The sequence below is a fragment of the Entelurus aequoreus genome, linkage group LG12 (assembly GCF_033978785.1).
Source record: "Entelurus aequoreus isolate RoL-2023_Sb linkage group LG12, RoL_Eaeq_v1.1, whole genome shotgun sequence".
NCBI classification, from domain to species: Eukaryota; Metazoa; Chordata; class Actinopteri; order Syngnathiformes; family Syngnathidae; genus Entelurus; species Entelurus aequoreus.
The window spans coordinates 68,382,029-68,392,028 of NC_084742.1; the positions used below are offsets into that span (position 1 = coordinate 68,382,029).

General features: G+C 36.6%; 1 protein-coding gene across 6 annotated transcripts in view; it reads left to right on the forward strand.

Annotated features, from left to right (window-relative positions):
• Positions 1–10,000, forward strand: part of sox5 (SRY-box transcription factor 5) — an 863,129-nt gene that overhangs the window by 723,466 nt on the left and 129,663 nt on the right. The window lies entirely within an intron of this gene.

Sequence of the window (10,000 nt, forward strand, 5' to 3'; positions counted from 1 at the left end):
ATATGTTTTTTTCAGGGTTGATACTGATTATTAGTAGTCGAGGACCGATATGTTTTTTTCAGGGTTGATACTGATTATTAGTAGTCAAGGACCGATATGTTTTTTTCAGGGTTGATACTGATTATTAGTAGTCGAGGACCGATATGTTTTTTTCAGGGTTGATACTGATTATTAGTAGTCAAGGACCGATAATTTTTTTTCAGGATTGATACCGATTATTAGTAGTCAAGGACCGATATGGTTTTTTTCCAGGGTTGATACCGATTATCAGTAGTCAAGGACCAACATGTTTTTTTTCAGGTTTGATACCGATTATTAGTAGTCAAGGACCGATATGGTTTTTTTCCAGGGTTGATACCGATTATCAGTAGTCAAGGACCAATATGTTTTTTTCCAGAGTTGATACCAATTATTAGTAGTCAAGGACCGATATGTTTTTTTCAGGGTTGATACTGATTATTAGTAGTCAAGGACCGATATGTTTTTTTCAGGGTTGATACCGATTATCAGTAGTCAAGGACCGATATGTTTTTTTCAGGGTTGATACTGATTATTAGTAGTCAAGGACCGATATGGTTTTTTCCAGGGTTGATACCGATTATCAGTAGTCAAGGACCGATATGTTTTTTTTCAGGATTGATACCGATTATTAGTAGTCAAGGACCGATATGGTTTTTTTCCAGGGTTGATACCGATTATCAGTAGTCAAGGACCAATATGTTTTTTTCCAGAGTTGATACCAATTATTAGTAGTCAAGGACCGATATGTTTTTTTCAAGGTTGATACTGATTATTAGTAGTCAAGGACCGATATGTTTTTTTCAGGGTTGATACCGATTATTAGTAGTCAAGGGCCGATAATTTTTTTTCAGGATTGATACAGATTATTAGTAGTCAAGGACCGATATGGTTTTTTTCCAGGTTTGATACCGATTATCCAATATGTTTCTTTCAGGGTTGATACTGATTATTAGTAGTCAAGGACCGATATGTTTTTTTCAGGGTTGATACTGATTATTAGTAGTCGAGGACCGATATGTTTTTTTCAGGGTTGATACCGATTATTAGTATTGAAGGACTGATATGTTTTTTTCAGGGTTGATACTGATTATTAGTAGTCAAGGGCAGATATGTTTTTTTCAGGGTTGATACTGATTATTAGTAGTCGAGGACCGATATGTTTTTTTCAGGGTTGATACTGATTATTAGTAGTCAAGGACCGATATGTTTTTTTCAGGGTTGATACTGATTATTAGTAGTCAAGGACCGATATGTTTTTTTCAGGGTTGATACTGATTATTAGTAGTCAAGGACCGATATGGTTTTTTTCCAGGGTTGATACCGATTATCCAATATGTTTCTTTCAGGGTTGATACTGATTATTAGTAGTCAAGGACCGATATGTTTTTTTCAGGGTTGATACTGATTATTAGTAGTCAAGGACCGATATGTTTTTTTCAGGGTTGATACCGATTATTAGTAGTCAAGGACCGATAAGTTTTTTTCAGGATTGATACCGATTATTAGTAGTCAAGGACCGATATGGTTTTTTTCCAGGGTTGATACCGATTATCCAATGTTTCTTTCAGGGTTGATACTGATTATTAGTAGTCAAGGACCGATATGTTTTTTTCAGGGTTGATACTGATTATTAGTAGTCAAGGACCGATATGTTTTTTTCGGGGTTGATACTGATTATTAGTAGTCAAGGACCAATATGTTTTTTTCAGGGTTGATACTGATTATCAGTAGTCAAGGACCGATATGTTTTTTTCCAGAGTTGATACCAATTATTAGTAGTCAAGGACCGATATGTTTTTTTCAGGGTTGATACTGATTATTAGTAGTCAAGGACCGATATGTTTTTTTCAGGGTTGATACTGATTATTAGTAGTCAAGGACCGATATGTTTTTTTCAGGGTTGATACTGATTATTAGTAGTCAAGGACCGATATGTTTTTTTCAGGGTTGATACCGATTATCAGTAGTCAAGGACCGATATGTTTTTTTCAGGGTTGATACTGATTATTAGTAGTCAAGGACCGATAAGTTTTTTTCAGGATTGATACCGATTATTAGTAGTCAAGGACCGATATGGTTTTTTCCAGGGTTGATACCGATTATCAGTAGTCAAGGACCAATATGTTTTTTTCCAGAGTTGATACCAATTATTAGTAGTCAAGGACCGATATGTTTTTTTCAGGGTTGATACTGATTATTAGTAGTCAAGGACCGATGTGTTTTTTTCAGGTTTGATACCGATTATCAGTAGTCAAGGACAGATATGTTTTTTTCAGGGTTGATACTGATTATTAGTAGTCAAGGACCGATATGGTTTTTTCCAGGGTTGATACCGATTATCAGTAGTCAAGGACCAATATGTTTTTTTCCAGAGTTGATACCAATTATTAGTAGTCAAGGACCGATATGTTTTTTTCAGGGTTGATACTGATTATTAGTAGTCAAGGACCGATATGTTTTTTTCAGGGTTGATACTGATTATTAGTAGTCAAGGACCGATATGTTTTTTTCAGGGTTGATACTGATTATCAGTAGTCAAGGACCGATATGTTTTTTTCAGGTTTGATACCGATTATCAGTAGTCAAGGACAGATATGTTTTTTTCAGGGTTGATACTGATTATTAGTAGTCAAGGACCGATATGGTTTTTTCCAGGGTTGATACCGATTATCAGTAGTCAAGGACCAATATGTTTTTTTCCAGAGTTGATACCAATTATTAGTAGTCAAGGACCGATATGTTTTTTTCAGGGTTGATACTGATTATTAGTAGTCAAGGACCGATATGTTTTTTTCAGGGTTGATACTGATTATTAGTAGTCAAGGACCGATATGTTTTTTTCAGGGTTGATACCGATTATTAGTAGTCAAGGACCGATCATTTTTTTTCAGGATTGATACAGATTATTAGTAGTCAAGGACCGATATGGTTTTTTTCCAGGTTTGATACCGATTATCCAATATGTTTCTTTCAGGGTTGATACTGATTATTAGTAGTCAAGGACCGATATGTTTTTTTCAGGGTTGATACTGATTATTAGTAGTCGAGGACCGATATGGTTTTTTCAGGGTTGATACCGATTATTAGTATTCAAGGACTGATATGTTTTTTTCAGGGTTGATACTGATTATTAGTAGTCAAGGGCAGATATGTTTTTTTCAGGGTTGATACTGATTATTAGTAGTCAAGGACCGATATGTTTCTTTCAGGGTTGATACTGATTATTAGTAGTCAAGGACCGATATGTCTTTTTCAGGGTTGATACTGATTATTAGTAGTCAAAGACCGATATATTTTTTCAGGGTTGATACCGATTATTAGTAGTCAAGGACCGATATGGTTTTTTCACGGGTTGATACCAATTATTAGTAGTCAAGGACCGATATGTTTTTTTCAGGGTTGATACTGATTATCAGTAGTCAAGGACCGATATGTTTTTTTCACGGGTTGATACCCATTATTAGTAAAGGACCGATATGTTTTTTTCAGGGTTGATACCGATTATCAGTAGTCAAGGTCCAATATGTTTTTTTCAGGGTTGATACCAATTATTAGTAGTCAAGGACCGATATGTTTTTATCAGGGTTGATACTGATTATAAGTAGTCAAGGACAGATATGTTTTTGTCAGGGTTGATACCGATTATTAGTAGTCAAGGACCGATAAGTTTTTTTCAGGATTGATACCAATTATTAGTAGTCAAGGACCGATATGGTTTTGTTCCAGGGTTGATACCGATTATCCAATATGTTTCTTTCAGGGTTGATACTGATTATTAGTAGTCAAGGACCGATATGTCTTTTTCAGGGTTGATACTGATTATTAGTAGTCAAGGACCGATATGTTTTTTTCAGGGTTGATACTGATTATTAGTAGTCAAGGACCGATATGTTTTTTTCAGGGTTGATACTGATTATTAGTAGTCAAGGACCGATATGTTTTTTTCAGGGTTGATACTGATTATTAGTAGTCAAGGACCGATATGTTTTTTTCAGGGTTGATACTGATTATTAGTAGTCAAGGACCGATATGTTTTTTTCAGGGTTGATACTGATTATTAGTAGTCAAGGACCGATATGTTTTTTTCAGGGTTGATACTGATTATTAGTAGTCAAGGACCGATAATTTTTTTTCAGGATTGATACCGATTATTAGTAGTCAAGGACCGATATGGTTTTTTTCCAGGATTGATACCGATTATCCAATGTTTATTTCAGGGTTGATACTGATTATTAGTAGTCGAGGGCCGATATGGTTTTTTCAGGGTTGGTACCGATTATTAGTAGTCAAGGAAGTATGAGAATGTGTGAGCTGCTGCCTGATAATCTCCAATTTGTCAAGATATTTACAAAAAGTTTGGGTTTTTGACCGATATCTTTTCTGTCGTCATCTCCATCCACCTCTGTCGCGTTATTTGATTGAATGACGGAACATGAAACTCGTGGCGCTCCTTTTAACGCTCCGAGTGTTGCGGACGAAGAATTAAAGCAAAGAAATGTGGTTCCAACAAAAAGGGAACTTATATGATTTCTATCTACTTCACTCATGTATTACTATTTTAAATACTACATACTGGTATTTTATGCACATATTTTATCTGCTGATGCAATCATGTTGTAGTTATTCAATTTAAATAAATAAATGGCCAATAGAGAGAAACCGTGTTTTTCGGACTATGCGGCGCATCTTAAAATCCTTTCATTTTCTCACAAATGGAAAGTGCGCCTTATAACCCGGTGCGCCTAATGTACAGCACGATTATGGTCGTGCTGACCGACCTCCAAGCAGTTTGATTTGGTGTAATAAGTGTGACCAATAGATGGCAGTCACACATAAGAGATGTGTGTAGGCGGCAGGTTGACGCCCTGTTCAATAAATGACGCTAGCAAGTACACGTAAGCAAACAATACCAAAACGTTGATCCGTTGAGAATATAGAACAGTACACACGACGCTCAAAAATGGTAAGCTAAGACGCAACGCTTGAGGGATTGTCTTAGCATTACGGCTACCATAGTCAGACGTACTGTGCTTCAACATACGGTATTATTATGGTGCGTGTATAAGGCATACTTGCCAACCCTCCCGTTTTTAGCGCCTCTCCCGATGACCTCCCGGCAGAAATGTTTCTCCCAAAAAACTCCCGGTATTCAGCCGGCGCTGGAGGCCACGCCCCCTCCAGCACAATGCGGACCTGAGTGGAGACAGCCTGTTCTCACGTCCGCTTTCCCACAATATAAACTGCTTGCCTGCTCAATGACGTCATAACTGTAGAATGATCGAGGGCGAGTTCTTGGTTTCTTATGTGGGTTTATTGTTGGGCAGTTTCATTAACGTCCTCCCGGCGGGGTAACAACACACAACAACAGCAGTCACGTTTAGTCTACCGTAAAGCAGTTCGTCTGCCGTAAACCGCAATGTTGTGACACTCTTAAACAGGACAATACTGCCATCTACTGGATAGCCTCCAGAACACTGAAATTCAAATATTTCTTTTATTTATATGTATAATAAAATAAATATGTATATATAGCTAGAATCTTGAGTTGTTGAATTCTAGCTTAAATATATTCCCCTCTTAACCACGCCCCCCACCCCCCACCTCCCGGTATCGGAGGTCTCAAGGTTGGCAAGTATGTTATAAGGACACCCACATGTCACTTATTAGGAGACATATGGCGTTTTGTTTCGACCTATTATGCAAAACCAATGTTTCTTACCTCCTGGTACCTGCTGATGTGTATTTTGGATCTGCATAAGTCCAGAAAAAGTTCCACGCTTCCGCCGTAGTAGTCAATAAACTCCTTTTTCCCTATCCCGTTGTGGGGCATTCATCCACCCGCTGTTGCCATTTACTAATATGAAGAAGAAGTGTAGAGTTCTAACTTGTATCTTGTCTGTAGACTCGCTATGGAAGCGCTAAGCGCTGTCCAAGTGGAGGCACGTAAATAAGACCGCTCACAAAACGTCGCATCCTGAAGAAGAGAAAGCGGTTTGAAGGTTTATAAAAAAAACTTTTTGAGCAAAGAACCACCGTGACATGTTAATTAGACCACAAGGAAGTCATTTACGTGTAGAAAAACAATCCAAATATGACTCCTTTAATGCGCCTCGTAATCCGGCGCGCCTTATGGGCCCAAAAATACGCTCCATCAGAACGCCAGCAACAATCGGCTCGGTGGGTCGCTACTCCGTCGGCATCTTGAGCTGACCGTGCTCACGTCTGCGTCTCGTTACATCAACACTTTTCTTTTCAGCGCACGCCTGCTTCCTGTGGTTGTCGAGGAGGAAGAGAGCGCGCAGCAGAGCAGCACGGCGGCTCCAACAGAAGCAGGTAGGATGCACAAGTCTCACAAGAGACATTTGTTTACAGCTTTTCACATTTGCATGCAACTTTCACCACACACCCACACACTCACACTCACACACCCACACCCACACACCCACACCCACACACACACACACACACACACCCACACGCACACACACTTCTCTCTCCAGGGACAGAGCAGCCCGCCGCACTAACTGCCGCGGGCTGTCAGCAGTCGAGCGTGGTCCAGAGCAGCCAATCGGAGAGCGGCATGGCCAGCATGACCTCTGACCCCGGCCAAGTGGAAGGCAAAAAGGAGTGCAATGAGAAGACTAAGAATGAACTGGTAAGACCTGCAGTTCTTCTTGGTTGTGTTGACAAAAAGAGGAAGTGTTTTTTGATGACATCATTCAGCATAATGTCATGGGCTTTGGTAATAGTTGGCATCACTTCAAATGACGTTTTTTCATAAAATAATGTTCATTTTATTCTATTTTATTTTTCTTCAAAATACTATTTTTATTATAATTGTTTCCTTCAAATAGCTTTCTGGGTTTTTTTGTTTTTTCTTCAAATTACTCTATTTTTGTTCTATATTTTTTCTTCAAATTACTTATTTTTTACTGGGTTTTTTCCTTCAAAGTAATCTCTTCATCTAATTTGTTTTTATTTCTTCAAATGACTGTTTTTTCCTTTTATAATTGTTTATGTTCAAATAACTTTTTTTAATGTTTTAAATAACTTTCTTCATTTTGTTGTATTTTTCTAAAAAATATTTATCAACTTTTTTATCATATTTTTGTTTTACTTTAAATTACCTTTTTTATTTTTGATTATACTTTTTCCTTCAAATCACATTTTTATTTATTTTATATTTTTTTCCTTCAAATTAATGTTTTTATTTCTGATATATTTTTTTCCTTCAAATTAATGTTTTTATTTCTTTTTTTTTCTTCAAATTACTGTTTTTTCCTTTTATAATTTTTTATGTTCAAGTAACTTTTTTTAATGTTTTAAATAAATTTTTTCATTTTGTTATATTTTTCTTAAAAATATTTGTTTATCAACTTTATTACATTTGTATTTTACCTTAATTTACCTTTTTTTTTATTATACTTTTTCCTTCAAATCACTTTTTTATTTTATATTTTTTTCCTTCAAATTAATCTTTTTATTTCTTTTTTTTTTTTTTTTTCTTCAAGTGACTGTTTTTTCCTTTTAGAATTTTTTATGTTCCATCCATTTACTACCGCTTATTCCCTTCGGGGTCGCGGGGGGCGCTGGAGCCTATCTCAGCTACAATCGGGCGGAAGGCGGGGTACACCCTGGACAAGTCGCCATCTCATAATAGATTTTTCATGTTCAAAAAATTTTTTTTAATGTTCTTCATTTTGTTGTATTTTTCTTAAAAATATTTATCAACTTTTTTATTATATTTTAGTTTTACCTTGAATTACCTTTTTTTTTATTATACTTTTTCCTTCAAATCACTTTTTAATTATTTTACATTTTTTTCCTTCAAATTAATCTTTTTATTTCTTATCATTTTTTTCTTCAAGTGACTGTTTTTTCCTTTTAGAATTTTTGATGTTCAAATAACTTATTTTTAATGTTTTAAATAACTTTCTTCATTTTGTTGTATTTTTCTTAAAAATATTTATCAACTTTTTAATTATTTTTGTTTTAGCTTAAATCACCTTCAAGTGACTGTTTTTTTCTTTTAGAATTTCTTATGTTCAAATAACTTTTTTTTTAATGTTTTAAATAACTTTTTTTAATGTTTCTTCATTTAGTTGTATTTTTCTTAAATATTTGTTCATCAACTTTTTTATTATATTTTTGTTTAACCTTAAATTACCTTTTTTAATTTTTCATTATACTTTTTCCTTCAAATCACTTTTTTTTATTTATTTTATTTTATTTTTCTTCAAATGACTTTCTTTTTTTTTTCAAATCACTTTTTTTTTCTTTTTTCCTTCAAATGAATTTTTTATTTCTCTTTTCTTCTTCAAGTGACTGTTTTTTCTTTTTTTATTATTTTTTATCTTCAAAATACTTTATCAACTTTTTGTAATATGTATTTTTTTGTTTAGTTTTACCTTCAAATTACTTTTAATTTGTTGATTATACTTTTTCCTTCAAATATTTTTTTTAAATTAATTTTATATTTTGTATTCATATTACTTTTTTTTTCCTTTTGTTTTTATCTTCAAATAACTTCTTTTTAATATATTTTTGTCTTCCAATGACTTTAATTTATTCTTACTATAATTATTTTCTATTTAGTGGGACAAAAAGAGCACAATGGCGGACGGCGCACTAACCAGCGAGCGTTAATGTTTAACTCCTGCCTGCAGGAGCAGTCACATGACTCTGCAGATGCCCCAAAGGTGGAGGAGAGCAAAGTGGAGGTTCCTGCAGCCCCTGAGAGAGAAGGTAGGAGTTCTAGTAAATACCACACTTTATTCAAAGATGGCAAGTCATTCTTCTTCTTTGTTTAGCTGAGTCATCAACTATCTGTGACCAAGGTGACGCCTGCAGAGACGACAAGAACAGGCGAGACCACACTTCTGCACTTAGTCTTTTGAGAGAGGACAAGAACAGGCGAGACCACACTTGTGCACTTAGTCTTTTGAGAGAGGACAAGAACAGGCGAGACCACACTTCTGCACTTAGTCTTTTGAGACAGGACAAGAACAGGCGAGACCACACTTGTGCACTTAGTCTTTTGAGAGAGGACAAGAACAGGCGAGACCACACTTCTGCACTTAGTCTTTTGAGAGAGGACAAGAACAGGCGAGACCACACTTCTGCACTTAGTCTTTTGAGACAGGACAAGAACAGGCGAGACCACACTTGTGCACTTAGTCTTTTGAGAGAGGACAAGAACAGGCGAGACCACACTTCTGCACTTAGTCTTTTGAGAGAGGACAAGAACAGGCGAGACCACACTTCTGCACTTAGTCTTTTGAGAGAGGACAAGAACAGGCGAGACCACACTTGTGCACTTAGTCTTTTGAGAGAGGACAAGAACAGGCGAGACCACACTTCTACACTTAGTCTTTTGAGAGAGGACAAGAACAGGCGAGACCACACTTCTGCACTTAGTCTTTTGAGACAGGACAAGAACAGGCGAGACCACACTTGTGCACTTAGTCTTTTGAGAGAGGACAAGAACAGGCGAGACCACACTTCTGCACTTAGTCTTTTGAGAGAGGACAAGAACAGGCGAGACCACACTTCTGCACTTAGTCTTTTGAGAGAGGACAAGAACAGGCGAGACCACACTTGTGCACTTAGTCTTTTGAGAGAGGACAAGAACAGGCGAGACCACACTTCTACACTTAGTCTTTTGAGAGAGGACAAGAACAGGCGAGACCACACTTCTGCACTTAGTCTTTTGAGAGAGGACAAGAACAGGCGAGACCACACTTCTGCACTTAGTCTTTTGAGAGAGGACAAGAACAGGCGAGACCACACTTCTGCACTTAGTCTTTTGAGAGAGGACAAGAACAGGCGAGACCACACTTCTGCACTAAGTCTTTTGAGAGAGGACAAGAACAGGCGAGACCACACTTCTACACTTAGTCTTTTGAGAGAGGACAAGAACAGGCGAGACCACACTTCTGCACTTAGTCTTTTGAGAGAGGACAAGAACAGGCGAGACCAC